We start from the raw sequence: 26658 nt of genomic DNA, 5'->3' as shown, positions 1-26658 counted from the left end.
ACCTCACTCTGGTTCCCTAAAATTCCTTTCAAACTTACCATTCTATGAGCCTAAATATACCAGTGGATGAATAGATATTCTTGGGTGGCCTAATACTCTGCCTTACAGATGTCCAGTTGCCATCTTTTCCTCCTTCCTTCATTGGAAGATGACTGGTGCTGTCCAAAATCTAGCTGTCTCTGCCTTTTCTAGCATTCACTAATTTTTGCTCTTCCTTTAGGTATTTTCCTTTGGCAGAAATGACAGATCAAAGATAACAGATCTTGTCATTCTCTTTGAAGGATTGATTGCCATGCCTAGCAGAATGCCAAGCATGGTGTCAGCACTGAAATGTGCTTGATGATCAAACAGGCCAGTTTAGGCAGATTCATGTAAGCCTCAGAGGCCATCTCCCTGCAATGTGGTTTAGTCCCAAATGATTCTGTATTTGACACCATTTCAAATGCATGGAGAGTAATTCACAAACATTCTCTGGCAAGGCCAAGGTGGAGGATACCTCCTTTCACTCCAATCCACACCTTTTCCAGTGAGCCAGAAAATTAGGTAATGGTATTTTTGTATGAGAGGGAGAAAAGAAGAGTATCCATACTATGATATTTAAAATAATGTTATCTGTAGATTCTAGTTGTATATTTCATCTCAAGTTTACATTAGAAAAAAATCCTTTTGCATTTCCTCATACAGAATTTAGTATTAGGAAAGTACATCTACAAACATACACTGTATTCCTTATGAATCAGAGTTTAAGCTAAAAATATTTTCAGAAAACTATGATAATTCAAATGAAATCAATTTGGTAATTTTACGATCTATTATTCTCATTTATTTATTTTATTATAATCTTCAGAAACACACATACAATATATCAGGAAAAGGTCAGAATTATATCAGCAATGTCTCATCTAAAAATATGTATATGTATGTGTGTATGTAGTATTTCAAAGCATTTTATATCAATTATCTTTTTTCTTTGTTACAATGATCCTGCAATAGACAGAAGAAAGATAATTCCCTGGGAAGTGCTGAGGTAAAATTCTGTGAAATAATGTTGGTAAAACTGCTTGTGAAAGGAAAAGATCTACTTTACTTTAACTGTAAATTCTTGTTGATATTATAATTATGCTGTATCCAGGTAAATATTTGGGGTACATAACAGCTAAGTCAGAAAATGAGCTTGTTTTAAGTTGGAAAACCAACAAATATTCATGGAGTACTTACTTATTAGATGCCAAGGTCTTTGATATTATATAGTCTAATTTCCACAGCAATCCTTAAAGGTAGGTTATTACTATTAGATGAAAAGATGAATCTGAGATTTAATATGGCTGAAAGAACAAAGATTTGCACTCAAACCTACTTTACCCACGTTTTGTCCAAGACTCTGCTCTCCAAGTAGGTGCCTTGTTTAACATCAGTCTGAGTACTGATGCCCTCACACTCAACTACACTCACATAATAGACACACATCCACACCCTGTCAGTCCTAAAGGACATCATTTAAGGGGTGTTGTAAAACTGCCCAAATTTGGGGAGGAAATAGAATATTGTTGTCATGATCAGAAAGATAAAATCTGTAAAGCCTAAATATTATTTGAAATATAAGAACATCAATAACTGCTGAACAACACCTCAAATTTGCATGGCTTCTGGGTGTTCTTAGTAATACAAAGAACAATTTTTAAGTACACATAAATTTAAATTAATACAAATATAAAATAAGAAACAATAGCCATATTTGTTTTGTGGGTTTCTTTCACAAGAAAAGGATGAAAAATTAATACCGGTGATAACACTGTACAGAAAGTCTAACCAACTAACTCATCCATTGGTATGTGTGAATTTTTGTTTCCAAATTTTTAATATATATTGAATTGGGTTAACCCTTATAGCTCTTTACCTTGCTAAAAACTTACTTCAAATTTTTAAATTGAATATGAATTTTTACCTAGGAATACCAAAAGAAATTTTTATACTGAATGAAATAAAAATAGATGCTGCTGATATATCTAAGCCAAAACTGAAAATCATAGTGACCAAAAATATTTCTTTTTAAGTGTAACTGTATTTGAAATCTTTCTTGAAAGATAATACACTCCCTTACAGCCTATTTAGCCTACATTTAAATCTCAGAGGCTGGTTGATTACATGTTCCATGGTGCTGACCAGAAGGAGTCTTTTTTCTGATGGATGAATTTTCAGATTGGCCATTATGGTTTGTAGGACTTCTGCATGAGTACTGGCTAAGGAACATCAGACCTGTGGGTAAAAAGTGACCCTGAATTCATTGACTTTCTTTAAATGTTAGCCAACTTACAGATATAAACTATCTGTACTAGGGGCAGGGAGAGTAGTCTACAAGGATAGAGAGGAGACTCTGAATTATCTGAAAGCATAACGTGACCAGAATTTAGCCCATGCTACACAGTCCACCTTTCACCACCTTTAGCTTAGTCCTAGCCTAGGACTAACTCTTGCCACATAAATACTCATTGTGTAGACTCCCTTGGCTCCCTTTAAAACAGCAAAGAAGCACACAATCATTTGCTCCCATTTGGTCCTGCTCTTAAGAAATGTTAAAAGTAGATTGGAATGAGCTCCATCAGAGTAGAGACACTGAAAACTTTTGTAACCAAAATAGATGCCAGGTCAGAATTAGAATAGACTGCAACTCAGGGAAGAAGGATCTATGTGACAGAGGATTCTAGAACCATTTTGCAGTTTTCTTTGGGGCAAATAATGCAAGGAGTTGAGGGGAATGCCAACTTATAAAGTATGAGATTTTTGTTCCTCCTCACTGTGTTTGGTAGAAAAAGTCTTTAATTGAAGTAGCATTTACCTTACACCTCAATGTATCTTAAACAAAATTAATATATAGGGAAATAATTGTTGAGTCATAGAATATTAGACTGGAATGTTTTGTAGGCTATTCAACTATCCCCATAAGAAGTCATTGGCAGTTGATACCCCAATTTTTAAAACAGATTAGTTGTGCTTCCTAGGGGTATCAATGGGAAGAGAAAGGAAAACAAACAAACAAACAAAAACCTTGACCCTTCTGTCTTCAAAGGGAAAGAGTATTTCTCTAAGAATAGATTCTCTTTTTTAAGGAAGAGGACCTAAAGGAAGATAAGAAAGGTAGGACTCACCCAAAAACGGCCATTAACTCTATTTGCCCCCTTTTCCACTAAATGTTTTCCCAACAAATCCATGTAACCGTGACCCTTCTTCTGGATGTGATTGCACAGACAATGGCAGCAGTGGGAATCACAGCTAAGAAAACTGCCTGGGAAAAGTAAAACACAGCAGCATGCTTAAGGGTGAGGTGGGAGGAAAGAGGCTATTTTTATAACTTTCTCCTCAATTAGAAATAGAATTTCTGAGCTCTTATTTCTTCAGAACATGGAGTGGTTTTTGTTTCATTTTAGAATGGGTCTTATTATTTAATAGTCAGACGTAAAAGTGAGAATATTAAAAAAAAAAAAAAACTTTTCTTTGCCCTGGCTTCTCAAAGGGTGGTCCATGCATCAGCAGTGGCAGCAGAACCCAGGAGCTTGTTAGTGACACAGCATGTCAGGACTCACTTAGACCTACTGAACAGGTAACAGAATCCCCAGGCAATTTGTATGCAAATTAATGTTTGAGAAAAGCTGGTCCAGAGGATTTATAACGACCCAGAGGGGTTGAGAGGTAGGTTAATTGCCTCTGAGGCCAGAACTCATGCTGTCTGTGGACAGCCCTAATGCACTGTCCAGGAGGAACATAAAAGTACCCACAATGTGTTCTTTACCTATGGAGCAATGGCACTCATAATAGTTTATCAGATCACCCTGTTAATTACTCTCACTATGTTTGCATGCTCTATATATCAACCACAAAAGAAGGAAGAGAGGAAGGCAGGGAAATTTAGAGAGAGGGAGGGAAAGGAGGAGGGAAGAAGAGAAAAAAGGAAAGAGTGAAAGATCTCATGGGTTTTGTTTATTTTGTTTTAATTTGACCACATATTAAGAAGTTTTTATGTATAGATCCTGTAATTTAACACGCCCCCCTACAACATGCTATTCCCAGGTCCATAACTTCTCTCCTACTTCCTCCAAAACTATAAAAATAATGAACAATTGAATAAGCTATGTAAGTGACACACAAATATATGGAACTTTGTCTAAGACCTTTGATACTATTTTAAGGAGCATAGATAGAAAAGGAGTCATCAGTGGTCTGCACAATATTTAGGAACAGATTTGGCTAAAAGCATCCTAGAAACAAGAACAGATCATCTCAAACACATGTGGAGAAATTTCTGCTGGCTCAGAAATCAGCAAGCACAAAAGCTCACAGGAAATTAGCCTACCACACAGGGAACTTTCTCTGATACTCCCTGTCACAGAACAGGTGCATAAACGGACAGAGCCTAGGGCAACCTGACCTGAGAAGGTATAATAAAGGGCTGTGGGAGGCATCAGAGTTAGGGAAGAAAAATGAACTTACTATCTCGATAAATGGAAGCTTTTTATGGGGCAGGGGATGTTTGGCCAGTTCATTTTCAATCCATAAAGAATCAAGCAAAAGAATATAAACTTCCCTTAAACTAAGAAAAACTTAGATTGGCAATTAAGCATAAGTTTCAATAAAGAGACATACATCAGTTAGAGGTTGCAGACTTGTCAAAATTCACACTGTGGACCTTCTTTTGAAACAACTTTATTCCAGTGATATCTGGATAAAATTAACAATAATCAAAACAAGCAATATTTGGGAGAAGGTTGAAAAGAAGGTCTCTCTTGGCAATGTTGAGGACATATTTCTGGACTGATTGCATATAGTCAAGCTTCATATTTTGTATACTCATTCTGCTGTGCTGCCTCCTCTGTCTAAGTCACTGTGTAACAGGAAGAGTAGAGAAGATCAAAGTCAGCCTGGATCCATTTACTAAGGATGGAAGTCTCTGCTATCAGGAAGTACGTAAAGTTGTGAATAGACTTCTTAGGGATAATAAAGTGCCTCTCTTTGTAAAACCTTCAGAAGTGAGCAGACACTACCAATTCTGAAAAGTTCAAGATTTTGCCTTTTGGGAAATGAAAGACCTTCCAGCTGTCTACTCCATGATTCTAAAATGATGCACTCTTCTATGAGCATGTCTACAAAAATATATGATGACACTCGGCTGGAAAACATTTTCTCTTCACCTTTAAATCCATTATAAAAATGAGTAATTTCTGTTACTGAAAATATTTTTTAAAGGCAAAATAGCTCTCAATAGAAAAGATTTAAGTAAGGAAGCCAGGATACGTCATTCTATAAAAATTAATAAGCTCAGCATAACATTTCAGTCAAGAAAAGTCATTGCTTACAGACAGATGCCTGTAAATCTCACTGAAGCAGCATGTTTTAAAATTTCCCCAGCCCCAGGAGATTGTATTAAGCAGAGGAAGACAGAAGCTCTACAGGCACTGGATTCCTGGACTGCGTTTCTGGTGTGAAGCAGCTAGAAGTGGCAATATGTACACTTTTAAAAATTGTCTTAGCTGAACCATTCTTTACAGACAGAAAAGGGAGTTTTAAGAATCTCCTTTCTCAGGGACTTTTAAGAGGTCTTGGTTACTGTGGATATTACCAAGCCAAGGACATTATGTGGATGACCAAATTTTCTTCTATAAAATCCATTTCACCACATATTTTACTAGTTTTCTTGCTTGGGATCCAAAAGTGAATGAATTTTAGAGGCAGGTGGAATTATGTCTATATAATTAGTGGTAGTAATTAACTTTTGACACAATGCGACTATTTCTCATTCTCAAAGAGACTTAAGTATGAATTTTCCTCAGAACTTCTTCCGGAAGATACATATTTGTGACTGTCTTTATTTTCGACAATGCCTCTAATGGTGAGCAAGCTGGTTTAGATGAAACGTGCTGCAATGTCTTTAAGAGGCAGAATAAATACACAACGACAATTTTAAAATCAAGCTTTTCTGTGCTCTGGTTTAAACTTTCTTATCATGTGTGACCTATTATTCCCATTTAAATAATCTCGTTTTTAATTAAGATGTTAATTTCATAAGAAAATAACTTGTCGAAAAATCCCAATGCTTTACTGTTCAGTAAAAATCAATTAAATGAACACCCAGCAAGACATTTTTATTGATGACAGGCTCAGGCACTTATTTTCTGGTGCTTGTTAGCTCTTATAAAACAGATAATCCTGGCTAAATCAAATAGGGACTATGACTTGGGCTTAGACTTTCAGGTTCAAATTAATCAGACATTTGAAAGGTGTTCCAACTTCCCTTCAGCTGAGATAGAAAATGATAGCACTCTAAAAGCAGAGCCTGGCAGAACGGAGTTACATAAAATGCCTTTTCAATTTTTGCATTCTATTACCCTTTACTATTATAGGAAAATGGTGTTATCACCTGATTACTGAGAAAGCACACAAAAATCTCGCCTTCCAAATCTGAGCCAGTCCTTGACTGGTGACGAACAAAGCAAGGCCATCTGGTCTGAATATCATTACTACTTTTGCCATTTGGGCAAGGGATCTATCTTCTTTGCTTCAAAGAGAGGTTTAAGATTGGAAAATAGAAATGAAATAAGTAGACAGGAAGAAACATTGGAACAAATAGTTCATTCGAATGAGAGCCCCCTTTCTTAAGTTACAATCATTACCATCATTTTTATTTTTATTCTTGCCAGAGTTAACCTTTAGGGTCGCTATTTTACAAAACATTTTAGTGAAAAAAGAAGAAAAAACTTAATTCTGGAGTTTCTGCATTAAACACTTAGGAAAGGAAACGGACGTGTGGGTGAATATGAGTCATCAGTCACCCCCACCCTGCTTCCTGGTGATTCTCCATTGGAAAACCAGAAACACAGGTTGAGCTTACATTTCTATTTTTCTGGAATCACATTATGCCCTAGGCCATGTTAATTTCCTCAACTAAACAGACCCTAATCTGCTGAAAGGCAGCTGGCTAACTGCTGGTGTCTGGCAAGTGCCCCATCTGTCCCCGTGCCTGGGGTCTCTCCCTCCTGCCTTCACTTTCCCTTTCTCGCAAACAGGCGTCTCTCTTTGTTTTCAGGGGTTTGTTCACCTGAACTTTCCTTCCTATGCCTGTCAACTTGAGCTCTTTCCCTCTACCCTGCGGACCTCGGGCTTTGTCTAAGTGGCAAGACACAGTTGTGTGGCTATAGTTACCGCGCTGGTGATGGTGGCTATGATGACGGTGATGGTGGAGATGGGGGTGCTGATGTGTAAGGGGGCGCAGGCTGAGCGGGCGCCGGGAGGAGGATGGACCGCGGAGGCGGCGGGGAGCGGGGTGCGGTGCGGAAGGGATGGAGTGCAGAGGGATTGCAGATGGGAGCTGTCCACATACCGAAGTGCTGAAACGCCGCAGCCATGGCATCGAAAGAGCGGGGGAAAGGCGGGGAGGCTCGGCAAATACAGAGGGGAGAAAAAAGGTAACAAATACCTTCACACGGCCGCCCAGCCTTGCTTTGGGAATGTATTTCTGCAGGTGTCCTCGCTGCTGAACTGGGTGGGTGAGATCCCCTATTCTGGCAGGTTCGGGCTCAGATTTCTCTAGAAAGCTGTGAATGAGAGCTCGGGCTCCACAAGCGGCTGTGATTTTGGTAGGAGGCGTGTGCGCCCGATTCTCTGTCCTTCTATACCCAGTCTAGCTTTCCCCTGGGTCCTAAATGCCTCCGTACCACAACCCTCCCTGGTTCCGTTGAGACGTACCAATAATTATTTGTAATTTTGTTAACATCTGGGACAAAAGGTACCGGCGCCATCACTCCCCACACAACATTAAAAATAGAATATTTCAAACGGATTAATGAAAGCGCAAAAGCAGATGTGTGTGTCTGTGTGTGTGTGTGTGTAAATTTGACAGATAAGAAAGTATCACAAACCTATGGGAATTATTTTACTAACAGATGGTATTAAGAAAATGAACTATTTGAAAAGACTCAAATCAAAGTCTTATTTCACCAAAATAAATTACACATAGATGTTTTTATCAAAAACATAAAATTTAAAAATATAACTAGAAGAACAGAAATATTTTACCGATCTCAGGATAGGAAAGGTTTTCTAAGCACAAGAGGAATAGAAGACATAAAAAAGAAAAAGATCGGTAAGTTTGAGTGCATAAAAACACTCCTGAATGTCAGAATATAAAAAAAAGTAAATACAAATTACCACTTTAAAAAATTGCAGCAAGTAGATGTTTCATACACAAAGTATTACATATAAGAGAAACACTAACAGCCTTTTAGAAAAAAAGGAGGAATGTTAAATGACAAAGAATTTACAGAAGAAATGGGGATGCACAATAAACACATTTTTTAAAATATCAACCTCTCCAGTAAATGAAAATATGCAGTTTAATATGGCAGTTTGGGCTGAAGTTTTAAATATGCATGTCTTATATTGTTGGAATAATAGTAAGAAAGCATAACATTTTTACAAATCTATTTCACAATGTATATCCAGTGTCATAAATATACATGGCATTTAGATCCAGTAATTTCACTTCTCGTACCTTATGCTAGGGATATATTCAGATATGCAAAGATTTATGTGTATAAATTTCATTTACGATCATAGAAATTGTCAAAAAATAAAAAAGCATTAATTTTTATATAGCCTGTAACATTTATAGCTATTAAAACATATTTTTGAAAACTGTTTAAGGCCAAAAAAGAAATACTTGCAAAGTGTTAAGTGAAGGAAAGCAAGATATCAAATACAGCATTCCCATTTTTCCCCAGTTTTCAAATTAGTTAGATCACTATGGGTAAATTTTCTTTTTGCCAAGATAACTTGATTTTCTTACTTGTATTTGCTTAAAGTTTTCACATTTACTAAAAGGTTAGAAAACTTATTAAATATTTTAAAGTAATCTTTCTATCATGTATTTCAAAGACTTTAAAGTCATCAGAATTCTTCCAACTCTGACACAGTATTATATATTTACTTATTTGTTTAGTCATTCTCTCTGATGGAATGTAAGTACCATGTGGCAGATAATTTGTGTGTTTGTTCACTACTGCTTCCCAAGCACTTACAAGTATGCCTGGAACAACATAGCTTACACATTCCCAGAACGAGAGAATCCACATCTGGAAATGATGTAGCAATAAGACAACCATCTAAAACTTAGAGATTCAAAATTGAGAAATGGTTGCAGCAAGCGAAGGAATTTTTGGAGATGGGTTGGGTGTGATATATGGGTGGTAAGTTCTATGCTCTATGGCTCCATAGGGGCTAAGATATTTTTGATAACCACTAGAGCAGATTATTGCAGAAATATTGGCTGATCATCTAATATCCTGAGGCTTGCCCACACTTTCCAGCCCTATTACATATGGGCAGGGCCATGAGCTTACTCTGGCCATGGACTATGACAATTCCTTACTTAGTCCCCAGGTGACTAAGTAGAACACAGTCTCACCTAGCCCCCTCTTCATTTCAAATTTCCATTCCCACTGTGAACAAAGAAGAAGCCATAGTTATGGGAAGTCACTGGGGCTGCAGAGTTAATTTGTTCTTCCAGCATTACCTAGCCTATTCTGACTAATTCAAACTCAAACTTAAAAAAAATGGCCTGCACATTAGATCATAGAAATATTAATGACAACGTCTTATGTGCTAAAAAAAAAAAAAAACTACAGGGAAAACAAAATATGATCCAGTTAACTAGAATATTCTTCCTTCTACAATTTGACCTTACTCCTCACACATTTTCTTGGCTCTTAAACATCCATGCTAGTCACATGTTCAACAATGTGCTGTTTCAACATTGTAAAATCATCCTGACATCTCCTTCATAAATATAGGTATTTCTCTGGGTATTAAGCCCATTATTCCTGGACTCTCAACTTCAGTGCACCCTCACGTGGATAGAGCCTTTACCTGTCACTGGTCAACACACACAAGGCACTCCCCCTGTACTTAAACCTACATCACAGCAAACCCAACATTAACAGTGCCCTTTAAAGGAGTACAGAAGTGAGTACTGAGTTGGGCGTGCCAGGAGCGAGGTCAGGCAGCATAAAAGATGCTTATAAGCAGGCCGGGCCTTCACCCTTGTCATTGACTGTTTATGCACAAAGGGGTCCATGGAGGAATCCTGGTAAACAAATATGTAGGCAGCTTCCATGTGTGGAGCTGAAATGGAGGTCAAGCAGAGTGTGCAAAACATCAGCACAATGTCAATCAGGGTAAGTGAAGGAAAGGAACTTACTGAATGATTATATTCTAATCTGTTCAGTGCAAAGGACCTATATGCTTATCAAAGTAGCCCAGTTTCCTTTGGAATGACATTAAAAAGTGTAAAATCAAATTAAGTTCACATCTAGCCAATTTCCCAAGTAAGGCAGTTGCAAATAAGTATTTACAAACAGGATAAGGCATTCTTTACAATATTTTGAAACACATTCCTGGGGGATGTGCTAGTTTTGGGCCTACTTTCTTCCCATAGGTGATTGGAAGTCCAAGGCTTATTTTAATTCTGTAAGGCTCCACAGACTTTTTTTTTTAGTCCAATCTCATAGTTTCCTTGGAAGTATAACTGTCTGAAGACCTTAGAGGCGCAACTTCCATCTGACTTAATCAATTCCCTATTCCTGTAGCCACACCATAGGTCTTTAGAGGCACAGAGCTTAGATCTGCTATATTTATTTGCTTTTTCACTTCTATATCTTTCATAATGTATGTGAGTCTCTCTGGAGTAGTAAGTAGTAAGGCCAGATCATTTACCTGATCTCTTCTTTGAGACATTCTAAATCACTGAGAGATTTTAAGTAGACATGAAGGTCACACCCTTAATCTTATTCTTGGCAAAAATATTTAGTTTTAACAGACTTTGCCTCAAATGCTTACTTAATTTTACCTCTTTCTTTTGGGAGCAAAATGTATTGGCTTTTCCAACATGGCAAGACCTTGGAATTATGGAAATATTTGTTCTTCTTTATTTCCACTTTAATAACCAGGCTTTCATTTGTTTATTATCTTGCAAAAGCAGCAAGTAATAACCAAGACACACTACTGACACTTTGGTCTTTACCCACTTCTCACTAAAAATGTGAATCAAGTACACAATCTTTTTGTATGATTGACACATAATAGTTGTATACATTTATGGGGTACAATATGATGTTTTGATACGTATATTCATTGTGTAATGACAAAATTAGGGTAATTAGAACATTTATCACCTTAAACATTTACTTTTTCCTTTGTGATGAGAACATTCAATAACCTCTCTTCTAGCTATTTTGAAATATACAGTACATTATTGTTAACCCTAGTCATTCTGCTATAGCAGTGGAACACCAGAACTTATTCATCCTCTCTAACAGTAATTTTGTACCTGTGGCCAGTATCTCATTACCCTCCCTCTGTCCTGCCCTCTCCAACCTGTGGTAACCACTATTCTACTTTCTACTTCTATGACAACAACTCTTTAGATTCCACAGATGACTGAGACCATGAGATATTTTTCTTTCTCTATCTGACTTATGTCACTTAACATAATGTCCTTCAGGTTTATCTATGTTGCCACAAATGTCAGGATTTCATTCTTTGTTACAGGTAAACAGTATTCCATTGTGTATATATACTACTTTTAAAAACACTTACACTTAGGCTGATTCCATATATTGGAATATATGGAATATATATTGGAATATATTGGAATAACTTACTTCTAAGTTATTGCAGGTGACCATTTTACCAAATGTTTTATGACTGCACAACACAAATTGCTGTTTCCCACCTTTTATATCAGCTTCCTAACCATGTGTTGCCAACCACCAGGTCAACACTACACAATTTATTTTTTAATTCAGCACTTCACTTCCAGGACATGATAGGCTGTGCTTCAATAATAAATAAACCCAAAGATCTCAGAGGCTTGATACAACGAAGTTTAATTTCTCAGGCTAGAGGTTCGATGCTATGTTGGCAGGGAGATGAGGTATAGGGCAACAGAAGATCTCTACTCCACAAACTCAGACTCAGGAAAGTTCTATCATTTTGAAAGCTATCATGGTGGGGGAAATGTATACATGAGAACTCTCACTCACTCCTAGAAGTGGCGTACATCATTCTACTCATAACCCATTGACCAGTATAAGAAATTTGGTCCTACTTGACTGCATGGAGCTGGAAAAGGTGGCAGTATTTGATGTGTAGTAGACTTTCAAGAGGAAGTACAAACTCAAGCATATTTCTGCAAGAATTGAGAGACTAAAAGCAAAGATCTAATGCTGCATCATTGTATACTGATACTCATCCCAGAGGACAATTGCATAGCATCAAACAGCAGGAAGTGTTCAAGGTTGAAAATTCTTGACAGAAAGGAAGAGTAAAGTAATTCAACCTGTAATGAATGTCTACAGTGAACCAAATAGGGTGGCATAACCACTGTTATCAAAATGATCACTTCTATAACTTAAAAGAGCTCATTAACTGATATTAGAAAGGCTGAGGAAGGAGCATGGAAGTTGGAGAGAGAATACTTTCATTCAAATCTTATTTAGCTGTGGGGTCTCAGATGAATTGCTACAGTAAAGCCATGTTTTCTGTCTGACCAGTACTCCTCTGGAGGAACTCTCCTTCCCCCGTTATCCAATATTCCTGTCCAGACTATATCATGGAAGGCACTTGACATTTTGATCATTCATTGCTGCACAGCATCACTGGGTAGGAGGGAATGAAGCCAGGGAGTGTTTGGAGACCTGTGAAAACAGAGTACTATAGTTTCCATTTCCTATCCCAAGTTTTTTGTTCCTGCAACTTTTCATTCAATTATCTGAGCCACACTATGTGTTAGTCCCTTTCAGGTTGCAGGAAATAGATCCATACTTCATTTACTTTATCAGATGGGAACTTATTATAAGGATACACAATTTATAGTAATAATAATAGCTGAAACTTATTAATCTTTCCCCATGTATAAGCATTATTGCAAGAACTTTTCAAGCAATATGGCATTGAATCCTCACAGCAATAACGTGAGGGAGTACTTGTATTGTCCCCATTTTTCCAGGAAAACTGACTCATAAAGAAATTAAGTAACATGCCTGAATTATTTGGGCAGCTGGGATTGTAATCCACGTCTGCTTGTTCTCAAGGTCTATGCTCCGACCCACTGTTCTGCTATATTATCTGCATCCCAGAAGGATTAGGCTATCAGGCCTCTTGGAGAATTAAAAGTTGTCATATCTCAATGCCAGCTCCTGTGATCTTGTAACCAGGTTCTATTGTGGCATCTCCAACCATTTCCCCTGCTTCTACCAGCTGCTTCTTTTTCTCTTCTTCCCTCTATCTCATGATCCCTCCTTAATTATGGCCTCTGCTACTCAAGCCTTCTGCCTACTGCCACTTCGCTCTGCAACTTTCCCCATTCTGTCTTCTACTTACTGAGATTCTTTTTGTATGTTGCATTCAAACTTTCTTAGAACCACAATCTGTTTGGTTTATTTAGTCATTATCAGGCGAAGAGTAGTCCGCTCAGTTAAGATGCTTTCATAGGCAGCATAATAGGCCTCCCATTGCTAGTAGCCTTTTGCTCAGCACCAACCTTTGTTCTAATTAGTTGTGGCTAGGGTGATGGTGGAGGTGACATGACTGTAATGAAACACCCATGGGCACTTTTCTCAAAAGGCATTGCAAAAGGTGTTCAGAACTTCATGGTGTGTTAGTTATTTGTTGCTATATGAAGATCTTTGCAGTTTTTAAGACTGAAATTGGCAAGCCAGTCACTTGGACATGTTCCTAGGATTTGAGATATAGGAATAGTATATTTATGTGACTGGAGTGTCCAAAATGATCTCGAGTCAGAAGGGCAGGTTGGGATACAGGAGATAAGTGGATACCTTGAAGATGCAGAGTACAGCAAGAGGGCCTTGGATATCTAGTGGGATGAGGTAGGAAATGCGGCAGAAATACAGAAAGAGATGAACCAGTAAATGGAAGGGCACTCTCTGTACTAGTATGTTAGGGTTGCCACGACAAAATACCCCACATTTGGTGACTTAAACAACATAAATTTATTTTCTAACAATTCTGGAGGTTAGAAGCCTCAGATCAGGGTGCCAGCAGGATTGGTTTCTGATGAGGGCTCTCTCCTTGTTTTGCAGATGGCTACCTTCTTACTGTGTCCTCACATGGTCTTCTCTGTTTATGCACATTCCTAATGTCTCTTTCTCTTCTTATGAGGATATCAGTCCTATTACATTAGGGCCCCACCCTTATGACCTCATTTAACCTTAATTACTTCCTTAGAGGCCCCATTTCCAAGTACCATCATCACATTGAGGTTTAGAGCTTCAGCATATGAATTTGGGGGACATAATTAAGTCCATAATACCCCCAAATGCATTTCCCTACCCTTTAGGTGATGAACAGCCCTGTACTCATCCTTCTCACACAGCTTAACAACTGATGAAGACTTTCAATATATCTCATTTCAGGAATGAAGGAAAAATTACATTTCTTTGAAGTTTTCTGGAGATTTTTGCAGTGATGCTGTTGATTCTGCTCAAAGGATAACTATGTAGAATAAATGTAGCAAATTCAAGTTTCTGAGTATAGATTTGAGGAGGATTGTCTCCAACACTGAAAAGTACATGCATTTCTCAAATGAGATGTCATGCCATTTGGGGAAAAAGACTATGAAGATGTGTATGTGCACATTAATAAGTTAATGATCACTAAGCGCGGTGGCTCAGGTCTGCAGTCTGAGCACTTTGGGAGGCCTAGGTGGGTGGATTGCTTGAGCCCAGGAGTTCAAGACCATGTGACACAACATAGTGAGACCTCATCTCTACAAAAAATACACAAAACAATTAATTAATGATCACTTTTGAGGGCTAAAGTTGTTTTGAAGAATATGAGAATATCCCAAGACTTCCTCTTTTCTTGAGCTATTACATTCACAAATAAGGGACTTTGTTGCCATGAATAAGGCAAAGGCCCACGGAAATGTATATCTAGTTTCTTTACAAAAATACTTTATTGACATATGTTAATGCAGATATTTAATGGTCTTACTATTTTAATTATTTTCCTTTTCAATTTCAATGTAAATTCATAAAGAGTTTAAGTAACATGCCTGAATTATTTGAGCAGCTGGGATTGTAACCCACATCTGCCTGTTCCCAAGGTCAATTCTCTGAATCACTATTCTATTATACAATGAGAATCCCAGAAGGACTGAGCTATCAGGCCTTTTGGAGCACTAAAAGTTGTCATATTTCAATGTCAGCTCCTGTGCTGTTGTAATCAGGTTCTATCATGGCATCTCCCACCATTTCCCCTGCTAATACCAGTTGCTTCTTTTTCTCTTCTTCTCATAAAACTTACCATAAACTTCTAATAACATTTATAAAACTTATGATAAAATAACTCATCAATACCAAATATCAGTAGCCTGATTTTTAATGGATTCAGCAGAAATTCGACATCATTTTGAATTCCAAAAGAACAAATTTATCTAATGTAGAAGATAAACAGCAGCAAGTGAGTATTTAATTAGGTTTGTTACTTACTATCCATCTAATTTAAAAATGTACTCTTTTACCCCTATGCTTTGAATAATATGAATAACAATGTGTACAGAAAATATTTGTTATGCTGATTTTTTATCTTATTTAAAATAAGATATTTAAAGTTCACACTCTTTTATTCATGTAATTTTATACCTCCATGACAAATACTATCATATTAGATGAAGTCTCATTTCTCCTAATGACAATTAATCAATTTCAAAGTTAGTATTATTTCTGAATTCACATTAACCTTACCAAAAATTTTATTCAGACTCTGAAACTGGATAAAATATTTACTAGGTTTTAAAATCATGTTTAACATATTTATTATATAGATGTATTCATAAATAAATATTAAACCAATCAAACATCCAACTTACATGTATATCCTATAACACTGATATCTCAAATTACATTCTTGTGATGTAGTTCAAGTTTACATCCTTCTGGCCTCCCAAAGCTTTCAGTGGATGTCTTAAGAGGGCATCAGAGGGGAGTTACGGTTTGGCAAATGAATGCTACAAATCATGTCTGAATGCATTCCAGCTGCTATGAGTTCCTCTTTCTGCAAAATTTGAATGCAGTTATTCAAATTTTGTGGAATTATTACTGCAGGTCTTTTTAGCTACTACAAGAGTTTGGTTTTAATATTTGTAACTTGCAAGTCAGTACTCTGAGAGATCATTAGAAAAAGAGGGAATTGGTCTTTGGGAATAGGAAAAAAATATAAAGCAACAGGCAGAGAGGGGCAGAGTTCTTTCATGAAGAGTTGGGAGAGATGAGAAAACTAAGACACCTCTGGCCAAGAATGGCCTTCGCCTTACTGCCTGATGGGAAGCTGGAGCTGGGATGCAAAATAAGAGCCAGCTCTGAGTAGGTGCTTGTCATGACATCACCAAGCACAGCTGTGTTGTAAGGAGGAGGAAAGCTGGGGCAGGGATATACACTTCAGGTCTTTTTATACCCCAGATTTTTCCATTCATACCACAAAAGCTAAGTCAGTCCAAAGGGGAGGCCCCGGCTCCCACACCCTAAAATCTAGAGCTGCAGTTTGATTGGCCCACTATGGCTAATGACTCTCTCAGCCACATGCCATCTCTGGTAACGGTTCTATGCAGGTGGTGCCAGCCTGTCAGTGAGGATGCCTGATCTATTGCTGTGGCCTCTGTCCCAAGTTTGTGCTGTCAATGCACCAGTGCTCACCACCAGCTCGGCCCAGAGGCCCCAGGAACATGGGAGTAGGAAGGCAACAACTATCCTCATGTCCCAAGGCAAAGCCACCCTCAGTGATTCCAAGATAAACACCTCTTCTGAGGGAGACCCACTGAGTCATTCTAAAGGGCACAGCCCTAAACTGGAGGGAGTGCATTGGAGGAAAGAAGTTACCTTCAATTATTTCAAGGCTCCTGTTCCACTAAGAAAAATATATTTTATCTATATCTATATCTACATCTATACACACACACATTAATCTCTGATGACATTCACTAACACATACAACCAAATAAGTTTGTGTTATTAACACTAGCAGAGATCTTGGAAAGTTATGTCCAACACCTCCAAGTTATAACATCAGAAAAATTTTGAATATCTGCTTTGAAAACAAGACATGGGAGGAAAATCCTCAAAAAAAGGAAACACATCTATACAAAGATCCTTTTAAAATTGTAGAGGAAGATGGGCCTAAACATTTTCTAGCAATCCAAGACTGGTAAACAGAAATTAGTGTTACAGTAAACTTATGCTATTTAAAGAGATGTTCAATGGCATAGTGTTTCCTTAGCTTACTGGAGTATTTTTATATCTTTATTTAGTAGATGTAAAAAGTTTCAAGAGAGAAGAGGCCTTCTGTTTTTGCTCACCACTATGTTTATTGTGGGAGATCAGAATATACCTTCCTGAAATATGAAGGATTGTTGAGCTGAAGACAATTAAAAAGAAGCAGATGCAGGAATGCTCTCAGCCCCCACAATTTGCCTAAAATTAGGGCATAGATTTACAGTGACAATAGGTATCTACTCCCCACTCACCTGCCAAACCACCACTAGAAAGAACAAAGGTTAACCATTGAGGACAGCTTTAGACCCTTTTAGGACTGGACATGATACCAGAGGACTCTACATTAACAAGCTTTACTAACTAACTTTTACCTGCTAGTTATTTGCCTTCCCACTAGTTGCTGCACACAGAGACTCAAAGTCCTTTTTTTTGTCTTGTCACTTCTCTAAAGTACTGTTCTTTGTCGAAGATGATATATAAGCTGGAATTCAAATACATGCTAATAAACTTCTGTTTCTCTCTCATTAATCTGTCTTTCGTGTTAGGGGTTAATTCCAATTGAGAATCTATGGGCGTTATTATCAACAAATATTTGTTGAAAGGATGAGTTTACTTGAGACTTCAGTAATTCCCTGTAATCTTGTTTTCCCCATAAGAAGTTTATTTCTTCCCTACCCCGCCATGCATTTGTTGGGAAGAACAAATGAGGCCATATATATAAAGCACCTAGCAGGCCTAGCTTTAACATTTATGGGAGCTGAAAATAGTAATAGAGTAAAAACAGAGCCTCCCCTATACTCACCCATAGACCATCCCTTCTGTCTTCACCTGTGTCTTTGTCCTTCATTGTTGGGGGCTTCAGATCTGTGTGCGGACGTCATACACAACAAAGCTCATCTGACCTGACCCCGAACCAGTAGCTCAGCCACCCTCAGGAAGCAGGACCTTATGCAGAAGTCCACACAAGCCCTGAATGCAGGTTTGGGGACAATTTGTGCAGAAGATCCTTGCATCCTGGTCCTTGGAACATGGGAGTGTGGTATAGACTCCAGATATCCATGAGCTGTGCACCTTGAGCTCCTCATCCTAGGGAAATGTTATGCACAGGGTGAGGGCAAAAGCTTCATTCTTTAGCCTAAAGGTAGTGCTTGGTGCTTAGAACATGCCTGGTATATTAAGTGCTATATCAGTAGAGAGAATGTGGCTCCTGAGTCAGCAAGACTTGACTCCAATCAGACTGAGTAGGTCAAAAGCTATAAAATAAAAAGGTATTGATAAAGAATTTACCAGTAGGAGCAACAGCTCTCCTAAACATCAAGAGGTGTTAAAAGGGTAAGGAATAAGACATCAAAGGAAAAATTTGACAGAGAGAACAATAGCAGCCACTGTGCTCGGATCTATTTGGGACATTGGACTGAAGCCAGCTTCTCTTCCTTTAAGGGCACCATCCCATACATAAGTTGTCCTCCCTGACCCTCCCAGTTCAACCATTAGGTCACTTTTCTGTTTTTACATAATAACTAACATTTGAATCTTTAAAAACAAAAAAGTAAGATTTTTCATAAACACCTATTATCTTGTATCATTTTATTCATTTTTTTCTTTCAGTAATAGAATACTTACTGTGTTAAGTGCTAGGAATGCAAACCTGATTAAGACATAATTATTTGTCATTGAGGTGCATATAGCCAAAAGAAGGAGCTGAATATGTGAGCAAATAATTATAGTGCAATCTGATAAGTGCTGCCTGTGGAAAAATGCTGTGGAGCACTGAGGAGGTTTAAAAACGGAGTCTAGTTTAATTAAGATCTAAAAACAAACAAGAGACTATTGCCAGAAGTACAACTTTACTGGTGCATGAATGCAAGGGTTTCTTGAGCAATATTTCTTACTCATATACACCTCCCGCTGGGACTGTTTGGGATTATCCCTAGAAGAGAAAAACCAGAACAAGCAAAGGGGAAAAGAAAAATATATTCCAAGTTCATTGACCACACAGGGAATAAGAAATAAGAAGGGAAGGGAAGAAATTGAAAATAGAGTGTAAACTAATGTGGGTGGATATTGATGGCAACTGGTTGGACCAAGAATGACAGGAGAGTGTTTTCTAATTACCAATCTGGATTTTGTCCTTCATTTTGTGGGCACCTTCCCTGCTGATTGCTAATGGCTTAATCCAAGTATCTTAGAAAATCCCAAGCATAGTTTTCTTAATGGATGTTCAGCTCTGAGTCAGAAAGTGCAAGAAATCCAGAATTTCACAAATGAAACCTTTTTTTCCCCTTTAATGCTTAGATGGTGTAGCAGTGACTCTTGATTAACCATATTAATGGCAACTTAAATTAAGAAATACCACTGCCTCTTATGCAAAACCATATGATCTTCTTAAAATGAAGTCCTGTTGACACAAGGAAATATTGCATGAGCAACATGACGGCTAAGAGAGAATAATTTCTAAACCTGTCATAGGGTTTTATTTATTTGAATTCAGTGGTTTGTTCTTCTGAGGGATCAATGGCATTGTAAAGGTAAGACCTTTGAGAGACTAACTTTAAGCTTATAGAAAGAAATGCTATAATCAAATTGGTTTTTATTGGTTGTTTTCTTCATTGTGCAAAATGAGCAATAAATTTAGCCTGTGGGGGGATTGAACTCAAGATCACAACTCAGCTTTCTCCCTTAGCTCTGTCAAATTCTTCAACCTTTTAAACTAAGCTTCCTTTTTACTATTCCTTCCAACATACTTTTGTTGTTTCACAAATATATGAAGTGTTATATTAACGACCTAAATTTTTAGTTTGTTCTGACTTTAATCTCTCCAATAAATACAACCATGTATGCAGTGGAAATGATGCAAGATGGGTAATCAGGATATTTGGGAGGTAAACAGTGTGTGAAACATATTGCTAACCAGTTACCTTGAATAAATTACTTAACTCACAGTTTTCTCATTTCCTTATTGATAAAAACTGGGCCACAGATTTAAATGCATCTAGGTGCCAGGCAGGTAGCATAAATTCATAAATGGGGTCAGGAATAAGGCAGCAGTAATGGTGGGGAATGTGGTAGACTGAAGATCAGTTTGCATTTCTTACAGAAATTCAAAATAAAAACTAAAAAAATAAAAATAAAAGCAATCTGTAGGCCAGGCCAAGCCCAGAGGTCTCCTGTTTGCAATCTCTGGGTTCGATAATATTTTTCTTCCACTCCAATTATAATAATTTATAGCCTTTTGTCTTTCTTTTTTTAATTTTTGGCTTGAAGTGAAAATTTCCCAGCATCTGAGCAATTTATATTCCTGATTGCAAATTGGGCACCTTTAAAAACTTCATTAATTCTTTGCATCACCAGAGAGCCATCCCATAAATTATTTATTTAGTTGGACTCTTTATGTATTACTCAATGATTGCAGTCTTTAAAGCTGTCTGACAACCCTATTTGTACTTGGAGAAATGGACAGAGTTGTAACATGAATTATGAAGACATAAGAAACTACAAGTGTTAATCAATTTAAGAAAGTAGCACCAAATTTCAAGTAACTCCATATAAACAAAAAGGATGTGTTTTAAATCAGTTTTAAGCTACTCAAATTTAAAAATAGCCAGCGATTGTGTGCTCCTTTGCCATGATGTATCTTCAAAATGAAGATGAATTTTGGGGACCTGAACATCAATCTTGGTGTGATGAAAGAGAGAAGTAGCAATTTTCCTGATTTGATGAAAACATCTCAGATTCACTACATGTTTAGAGACATAAGGTACAAATGGTAATGAACTCACTAATCAGAAGTTGGTTAAGATGCAGGGGGAGAAGAAAGCAACAAGATAAAAGTTCAAAAGAATTAAGTATGTCCTTGGTTAAGTGATTCACTGGGGTAGAGAAATGGCCTTATCAATAACTATCAAGAAGATTTAAGCTCAGGGAAATAGAGCTAATTTCCACTAGAATAAGTGAGTATATTCAGCATCAATGCAGGGAATATAAAAAGTCAAAGAAATATTTAATCTAGTCCAAGCAGATGGCAACAAAATGAAATAGATTCCCTAAAATAGCACTGAAAGAATGAATATTACAGCATCTTTTAATCACCCAATGGCTCACAGCACAATGCTGGGCACAGTGAAGGTGTTCAATAAATTACTGTTGATTGCCTAATACCATGTGAAATGTTTAAAATATTCTGAATGTTATTTTTAAGAAATTTTAGCCAGAATAATTAGCCATTTCTGATACTTACATATTCAGAATGACTCTCTTATCTCCATACAGCTGGCATCAAGACTTTTATATTGGAGGAGCCAAGATGGCCGAATAGCAACAGCTCCCGTCTACAGCTCCCAGCGTGAGCGACGCAGAAGACGGGTGATTTCTGCATTTCCATCTGAGGTACCGGGTTCATCTCACTAGGGAGTGCCAGACAGTGGGTGCAGGTCAGTGGTTGCGCGCACCGTGCACGAGCCGAAGCAGGGCGAGGCATTGCCTCACTCAGGAAGCGCAAGGGGTCAGGGAGTTCCCTTTCCGAGTCAAAGAAAGGGGTGACGGACGGCACCTGGAAAATCGGGTCACTCCCACCAGAATACTGCGCTTTTCTGACGGGCTTAAAAAATGGCGCACCACGAGTATATCCCGCACCTGGCTTGCAGGGTCCTACGCCCACGGAGTCTCGCTGATTGCTAGCACAGCAGTCTGAGATCAAACTGCAAGGCCGCAGTGAGGCTGGGGGAGGGGCGCCCGCCATTGCCCAGGCTTGATTAGGTAAACAAAGCAGCTGGGAAGCTCCAACTGGGCGGAGCCCACCACAGCTCAAGGAGGCCTGCCTGCCTCTGTAGGCTCCACCTCTGGGGGCAGGGCACAGACAAACAAAAAGACAGCAGTAACCTCTGCAGACTTAAATGTCCCTGTCTGACAGCTTTGAAGAGAGCAGTGGTTCTCCCAGCACGCAGCTGGAGATCTGAGAACCTGCAGACTGCCTCCTCAAGTGGGTCCCTGACCCCTGACCCGCCTAACTGGGAGGCATCCCCCAGCAGGGGCACACTGACACCTCACACAGCAGGGTATTCCAACAGACCTGCAGCTGAGGGTCCTGTCTGTTAGAAGGAAAACTAACAAACAGAAAGGACATCCACACCAAAAACCCATCTGTACATCACCATCATCAAAGACCAAAAGTAGATAAAACCACAAAGATGGGGAAAAAACAGAACAGAAAAACTGGAAATGCTAAAAAGCAGAGCGCCTCTCCTCCTCCAAAGGAACGCAGTTCCTCACCAGCAACGGAAGAAAGCTGGATGGAGAATGACTTCGACGAGCTGAGAGAAGAAGGCTTCAGACGATCAAATTACTCTGAGCTACGGGAGGACATTCAAACCAAAGGCAAAGAAGTTGAAAACTTTGAAAAAAATTTAGAAGAATGTATAACTAGAATAACCAATACAGACAAGTGCTTAAAGGAGCTGATGGAGCTGAAAACCAAGGCTTGAGAACTACGTGAAGAATGCAAAAGCCTCAGGAGCCGATGCGATCAACTGGAAGAAAGGGTATCAGCGATGGAAGATTAAATGAATGAAATGAAGCGAGAAGGGAAGTTTAGAGAAAAAAGAATAAAAAGAAATGAGCAAAGCCTCCAAGAAATATGGGACTATGTGAAAAGACCAAATCTACGTCTGATTGGTGTACCTGAAAGTGATGGGGAGAATGGAACCAAGTTGGAAAACACTCTGCAGGATATTATCCAGGAGAACTTCCGCAATCTAGCAAGGCAGGCCAACGTTCAGATTCAGGAAATACAGAGAACGCCACAAAGATACTCCTCGAGAAGAGCAACTCCAAGACACATAATTGTCAGATTCACCAAAGTTGAAATGAAGGAAAAAATGTTAAGGGCAGCCAGAGAGAAAGGTCGGGCTACCCTCAAAGGGAAGCCCATCAGACTAACAGCGGATCTCTCAGCAGAAACCCTACAAGCCAGAAGAGAGTGGGGGCCAATATTCAACATTCTTAAAGAAAAGAATTTTCAACCCAGAATTTCATATCCAGCCAAACTAAGCTTCATAAGCGAAGGAGAAATAAAATAATTTACAGACAAGCAAATGCTGAGAGATTTTGTCACCACCAGGCCTGCCCTAAAAGAGCTCCTGAAGGAAGCGCTAAACATGGAAAGGAACAACCGGTACCAGCTGCTGCAAAATCATGCCAAAATGTAAAGACCATCAAGACTAGGAAGAAACTGCATCAACTAACGAGCAAAATAACCAGCTAACATCATACTGACAGGATCAAATTCACACATGACAATATTAACTTTAAATGTAAATGGACTAAATGCTCCAATTAAAAGACACAGACTGGCAAATTGGATAAAGAGTCAAGACCCATCAGTGTGCTGTATTCAGGAAACCCATCTCACGTGCAGAGACACACACAGGCTCAAAATAAAAGGATGGAGGAAGATCTACCAAGCAAATGGAAAACAAAACAAGGCAGGGGTTGCAATACTAGTCTCTGATAAAACAGACTTTAAACCAACAAAGATTAAAAGAGACAAAGAAGGCCATTACATAATGGCAAAGGGATCAATTCAACAAGAAGAGCTAACTATCCTAAATATCTATGCACCCAATACAGGAGCACCCAGATTCATAAAGCAAGTCCTGAGTGACCTACAAAGAGACTTAGACTCCCACACATTAATAATGGGAGACTTTAACACCCCACTGTCAACATTAGACAGATCAACGAGACAGAAAGTCAACAAGGATACCCAGGAATTGAACTCAACTCTGCACCAAGCAGACCTAATAGACATCTACAGAACTCTCCACCCCAAATCAACAGAATATACATTTTTTTCAGCACCACACCACACCTATTCATAAATTGACCACATACTTGGAAGTAAAGCTCTCCTCAGCAAATGTAAAAGAACAGAAATTATAACAAACTATCTCTCAGACCACAGTGCAATCAAACTAGAACTCAGGATTAAGAATCTCACTCAAAACCGCTCAACTCCATGGAAACTGAACAACCTGCTCCTGAATGACTACTGGGTACATAACGAAATGAAGGCAGAAATAAAGATGTTCTTTGAAACCAACAAGAACAAAGACACAACATACCAGAATCTCTGGGATGCATTCAAAGCAGTGTGTAGAGGGAAATTTATAGCACTAAATGCCCACAAGAGAAAGCAGGAAAGATCCAAAATTGACACCCTAACATCACAATTAAAAGAACGAGAAAAGCAAGAGCAAACACATTCAAAAGCTAGCAGAAGGCAAGAAATAACTAAAATCAGAGCAGAACTGAAGGAAATAGAGACACAAAAAAACCCTTCAAAAAATTAATGAATCCAGGAGCTGGTTTTTTGAAAGGATCAACAAAATTGATAGACCGCTAGCAAGACTAATAAAGAAAAAAAGAGAGAAGAATCTAATAGATGCAATAAAAAATGATAAAGAGGATATCACCACCAATCCCACAGAAATACCAACTACCATCAGAGAATACTACAAACACCTCTACGCAAATAAACTAGAAAATCTAGAAGAAATGGATAAATTCCTCGACACATACACTCTTCCAAGACTAAACCAGGAAGAAGTCGAATCTCTGAATAGACCAATAACAGGATCTGAAATTGTGGCAATAATCCATAGCTTACCAACCAAAAAGAGTCCAGGACCAGATGGATTCACAGCTGAATTCTACCAGAGGTACAAGGAGAAACTGGTACCATTCCTTCTGAAACTATTCCAATCAATAGAAAAAGAGGGAATCCTCCCTAACTCATTTTATGAGGCCAGCAGCATTCTGATACCAAAGCCAGGCAGAGACACAACAAAAAATGGGAATTTTAGACCAATATCCTTGATGAACATTGATGCAAAAATCCTCAATAAAATACTGGCAAAACGAATCCAGCAGCACATCAAAAAGCTTATCACCATAATCAAGTGGGCTTCATCCCTGGGATGCAAGGCTGGTTCAATATACGCAAATCAATAAATGTAATCCAGCATATAAACAGAGCCAAAGACAAAAACCACATGATTATCTCAATAGATGCAGAAAAAGCCTTTGACAAAATTCAACAACCCTTCATGCTAAAAACTCTCAATAAATTAGGTACTGATGGGACGTATTTCAAAATAATAAGAGCTATCTATGACAAACCCACAGCCAATATCATACTGAATGGGCAAAAACTGGAAGCATTCCCTTTGAAAACTGGCACAAGACAGGGATGCCCTCTCTCACCACTCCTATTCAACATAGTGTTGGAAGTTCTGGCCAGGGCAGTTAGGAAGGAGAAAGAAATAAAGGGTATTCAATTAGGAAAAGAGGAAGTCAAATTGTCCCTGTTTGCAGACGACATGATTATATATCTAGAAAACCCCATTGTCTCAGCCCAAAATCTCCTTAAGCTGATAAGCAACTTCAGCAAAGTCTCAGGATACAAAATCAATGTACAAAAATCACAAGCATTCTTATACACCAGCAACAGACAGAGAGCCAAATCATGAGTGAACTCCCATTCACAATTGCTTCAAAGAGAATAAAATACCTAGGAATCCAACTTACAAGGGATGTGAAGGACCTCTTCAAGGAGAACTACAAACCACTGCTCAAGGAAATAAAAGAGGATACAAACAAATGGAAGAACATTCCATGCTCATGGGTAGGAAGAATCGATATCGTGAAAATGGCCATACTGCCCAAGGTAATTTACAGATTCAATGCCATCCCCATCAAGCTACCAATGCCTTTCTTCACAGAATTGGAAAAAACTACTTTAAAGTTCATATGGAACCAAAAAAGAGTGCGCATCGCCAAGTCAATCCTAAGCCAAAAGAACAAAGCTGGAGGCATCATGCTACCTGACTTCAAACTATACTACAAGGCTACAGTAACCAAAACAGCATGGTACTGGTACCAAAATAGAGATATAGACCAATGGAACAGAACAGAGCCCTCAGAAATAATACCACACATCTACAACTATCTTATCTTTGACAAACCGGACAAAAACAAGAAATGGGAGAGGATTCCCTATTTAACTAATGGTGGTGGGAAAACTGGCTAGCCATATGTAGAAAGCTGAAACTGGATCCCTTCCTTACACCTTATACAAAAATCAATTCAAGATGGATTAAAGACTTAAACGTTAGACCTAAAACCATAAAAACCCTAGAAGAAAACCTAGGCATTACCATTCAGGACATAGGCATGGGCAAGGACTTCATGTCTAAAACACCAAAAGCAATGGCAACAAAAGACAAAATTGACAAATGGGATCTAATTAAACTAAAGAGCTTCTGCACAG

The 26658-nt window shown here is 38.3% G+C and overlaps 1 protein-coding gene across 4 annotated transcripts in view; it reads right to left on the bottom strand.

Annotated features, from left to right (window-relative positions):
• Positions 1-26658, bottom strand: part of CLVS1 (clavesin 1) — a 440705-nt gene that overhangs the window by 210286 nt on the left and 203761 nt on the right. Inside the window, exon 1 of one of the 4 annotated variants that reach the window (XM_519783.9) lies at positions 7466-7634. The exons of the other annotated variants lie outside the window; for them this stretch is intronic. The gene's annotated coding sequence lies outside the window, so the exon portion shown is untranslated. Of the gene's footprint in view, positions 1-7465; positions 7635-26658 lie in introns of those variants that run through there. 4 annotated transcript variants of the gene reach the window in all.

The sequence above is a fragment of the Pan troglodytes genome, chromosome 7 (genome assembly GCF_028858775.2).
Source record: "Pan troglodytes isolate AG18354 chromosome 7, NHGRI_mPanTro3-v2.0_pri, whole genome shotgun sequence".
Lineage (NCBI taxonomy): Eukaryota > Metazoa > Chordata > Mammalia > Primates > Hominidae > Pan > Pan troglodytes.
The sequence above is the reverse complement of the archived record's forward strand: the minus strand, read 5'-3'. Positions and strand labels throughout refer to the sequence as shown.